Source organism: Varanus komodoensis, unplaced genomic scaffold, assembly GCF_004798865.1.
Source record: "Varanus komodoensis strain SLA01 unplaced genomic scaffold, ASM479886v1 scaffold1, whole genome shotgun sequence".
Taxonomy (NCBI): domain Eukaryota; kingdom Metazoa; phylum Chordata; class Lepidosauria; order Squamata; family Varanidae; genus Varanus; species Varanus komodoensis.
In genome coordinates this window covers 114,677,474-114,681,852 of record NW_025335268.1, presented here as the reverse complement: position 1 = coordinate 114,681,852, position 4,379 = coordinate 114,677,474, and positions in this window count along the sequence as shown.

Here is a 4,379-nt window from a genome sequence, read left to right as displayed (position 1 = left end):
CCGCCCCCAAAAGTAAAGAAAAATGTCTGTGCGTCTTATAGAGCGAATGTGTGTGTGCAGTAAGTCTGTCAGATGTGCAGCATGGTGTGCCCGACGCCCGGGACATGTAATACCACTGCCGGGACGCTGCTGGCCCCCCTGCACCACACGGCACCACCTGGCCGGCACACGCTCGGCGCACCCTGCTCCACCCCCCCCTCCGGCGCAGGTGAGAGCTGTGCCACTCACGGGGAGGGGTATGGAGGAGGAGCAGCTGTGGGCTTTAACCTGTCGGCCACGGCCAAGCCGGCCCCACGGAGAGATGGACTGGGACGGACTGCCCACCCCCACCGCCTGGGAAGACCTGCTGCCGCCGCCCGGAAGACCACCGCTGGGACACTGCTGGCCTGCCTGCACCACCTGGCACCACCTGGCCAGCACATGCTTGGCGCACCCTGCTCCACACCCCCCCTCCGGCACAGGTGAGCTTCCTGATAATCACAGGTCGGTGTGTGTTTTCAAATGGCAACCCGTCTTTTAATGAAGCCCATAGGGAAGTGATGGGGAATGTCCCTGTAATTATCAGGAAGCTTTCCATGGATAAGAATAGTTTAGTAAACCATTTGATTCAGAATATTTTTTTTCTTGTTTTCCTCCTCTAAAAACTAGGTGTGTCTTATGGTCAGGTGCGTCTTATAGAGCGAAAAATACGGCAGTTTTGGAATGGCCAAAAGTTCATTGGAAAATCACCACCATTAATTCTTGAGCACAGATTTCTCTTCTTGTTCTCTTCTTGTTTGCTTTGTGGTCTACCATTTTTCAAAGATAAATGTCCATTTCTGAAACCCTGGAAATAGTTACTGTATCTGTCAGGAATGAAGTTGGAGGTTAACGAGAGTTAAAAGTGAGGGGCAGAAGTCTCCAAACCACCAGAAAGCATATTGTGTTGTACCTCTAGAAAATATGTGTGGTTCTGGGATACACTGCACATATAAGAAACCCTAAAGTAAGGTTGAAACCATTCCAATTATGCCTTATTAGGAAGGCAAGCCTTCATGTCAGTATTTCTCTCTCCTTGTTTGTATACTTTCTTGGATGTAGTGCACCTAAAAGAGCATCTGATCCCCTGTAAGCTGGGTGGAGCTCAGGACCACAGGAACCTGCCTTCTAGAAAGCTGTACTGTTAACACTGACTGGCAGCAGCTTTCCAAGGTTTCATGCCAGAGTTTTCCAACACAATCTGGAGATACCATTGACTGAACCTCAGACTTTCTACATGCAAGGCAAAGGGTTGCACTGGTTTTTCTTTCACTCTGAAGGTCTTTGGAACACTAGGATGCCAAGACAGCCTCCTCTAGACCAAACCCTGTTTGAGTACAGAACAGCAATGTTAAAAATTAACTCCATTGAACCAGCAACAATAGAACAGATCATCAGTGCACTCACAGAAATGGCTACTGAGCTAGATATTTTGCGGCATAGAATATGATATGAAACCATAGAATGGGCTGTGAAACGCAGATGTGTGAATGTTTCCCCTGAAAGTTGCTCTTTAAATTAACCCTGAGTGACTGCAGGAGGTTTGCATCTGGATCAGGCAGCACAGAAAGGGGAAGGTGTGCACAACCAGTCCAGTCTGCAGAACTGCAAGTGATGTTGGCTCAAGAACTGGAAGCCACATACACTCTCATATCCCAATGATACCAAAGATACAGATACTGCTTTCCACACTGCTGGCAGGAAAAAGGCAGTAACTATATGACTGTCTCTGAGCGTAAAGAGTAGAGATAATAAAAAATCAACATGAAGCCCTGGCTGTGGTAGTTAGTGCTCCCTGGTGGGGGTGTACAATACAAGTTTTGCACCCCTGTTGTAGACATGTTGGTTTTTCTTATTATACACCCCCACTATGACCAGACACACCCCAAGCTACTTTTTGCTCCTTGTTGGAAAAAAACAGGAGTTCCTATCATTTCCTCCATGGTACAATAGGCAGGTCAAAGAAAATAATTTTGCTAAGAGCAGTGCTCTTTTCCCACTCTCCACTGCAAAATTCTGATCCAGACTACAGTTTCCCGTCACTGGCTTAGTTTAAAAAAATTAAATAGGAAAGTCACAGAGTCTGATCCTTAAGAGCTGTCCAAAAGAAGCACTATTCATTCTTAGAAGATCATTTACTAGAAAAGATCAAGCTTAGTACATTTTAATTATGCTCATTTCTCATTCATTGCTGGGTCTGTGAATTGAGATCTATAGAACTTTGCTAAGGAGAGCAATTTTTGTCCTCATGACCCTTTATGATGTTCTTGTACATTATTCTATTTTTTACAAATAAGATGTTTATGTAGTTCATCAATTTACACTATGAAGTAAATAACATATGTTTTACAAAGACTACTACTGATTCCCAGTGTCATCCATGTTGTCCAATATTTGCATTGATGCATAATACACTACTTTGTGGGTTACAAAAACATTGGAAAGATCATTCAGTTTCTCAGTAAAAGCCAATGAGTAAATGCATTCTGTCATTAAAAGAAAGGACATATTGTTTTATCACATTTTGAAGGTAATGATTAACATGCTGTTCACACTAATGGGTCTCAATTTTAGATACAGAGGAAACCAGTTTACCTCATAATTCCTTCATAAAAATGCAAACTGCACAAGGATATAAATGTTAATGCCCTTCTTAAAGGTCCATAATTTTGATCTTTTTAAACATCTAGCACTTGTTGTCAAGCTGTTGAAACCATAGAAACATAGAAACAGAGCGAGTCAGAAGGGACCTCCTGGGCCAGCTAGTCTGACCCCCCCCCCGCTCCAGCTGGCTCCATTCATGACATGCCTACCATGTGCATGCCCAGCCTAGCCTTAAACACCCTCACCGATGGGGCCTCAACCACCTCTCATGGAAGCCCATTCCATACCCTCAGGGTCCTAACCATCAGCAGTACTTCCTGGCATCCACCCTAAATCTTGGTTTCCTGAGTTTTGCTCCATTGGAACGTGCCCTGCCCTCCACTGCAGGGGGAAAAAGGTCATGACCCACCCCTGTGTGGCAGCCCCTCACATACCTGTAGGTCACTAACAGGTCCCCTCTGAGTCTCCTCCTCTCAGAGCTGAAAAGACCCAGTTCCCTCAGTCTCTCTTCATATGGCTTACCCTGCAAGACAGCCACCATCCAAATGGCCCTTCACTGCACTGATTCCAACCTTGCCATATCCCTCGTGTAATGAGGGGCCCAGAACTGAACACAATACTTCAGCTGCAGGTGCACCAGAGTCATATAGAGTATTGTAGTTTCTAAAATGTAATATCCAATATATATAGTTGTAGGTCATTCCCGTCGATAAATGAAGCAGTGTATTTAAATATTTAAATATTGAGTCGAGAGATGAAGCATTTGCCAAGGTTAGATACAGAAGGGTGGATTTAGGTTGGCTCTTTGCATTCACAAAACATACTGAGATTTAATGAAGACTCTCTGCTGAAAGAAAGGGTGGAGGAGACCTTTTCCAAAGTTTCCCCATTTGTCCTGCAGTCCTGCGCACTGCCTCTCATGCTGCCCTAAAGGGCCTCCCAACCCACTGAAACAGAGTTCAGAAGGTTGAGGAGCCAGAAACAGAAGCAGAAGGAGTGGAACCAGAAAGAGGGATCAGTAAAAAATTAATTTCTGCCCTCAGGCCTTAGTGGATTTCTAGGATCCAGCCTGAAAGCTGAAATAAATGTTTACAACTCTTGTTCAAAATTACCACCTTTTTCCTCTACTGAAATGATTCCATGGTTTCTACAGAATTCCACAATCCAGAGCAAAATTAAAGGTTTATTTCCCAACTTCTGGACAGTCTTAGGTATGTGTCATGTTGTGCAGCACTATGTTCATGGTAAAAATGAGTGTATCACTTTATGTGTGTGATAGCTGGTGCTTTTCAAGTGTCAAGAAAGTCCAAATAAAGCCTTAAAATAAAATATATACTTTTGTGTGGCTTTTAATATAAAATCTGGCCGCAGTGCCTTACTCCTCTCCACCCAAAGAGACTAGAATGTTTACACCCACCCCATATGCCTGGGAAAGCAGGTATGGTTTGCACTATTCATCCATTCTCTTGCAGTGCAGCTCATACATGCGCAGGAGTCTGTGAGTTACAAAGTATCCGTAGGAGAGAGCGGTGCTTTTTTTTGTCATAGAACGCACCGGAATGGAGTTTCCGCACCTTTTTTCAATGGATTTTCCAAGTTTTAAAAGTAACTTTTGAAAAGTTGATGTTTGGTCCACTTGGATTCAAATCGCCCTGTCGAGCGTAGCAGGTTGGCGGCAAACTCATTAAAAGAGTGCATGCGGGCTGCTTGTGTGTCAAGTCCGATTCATGTGTACTTCGTATGCGCTGGTTGTGATG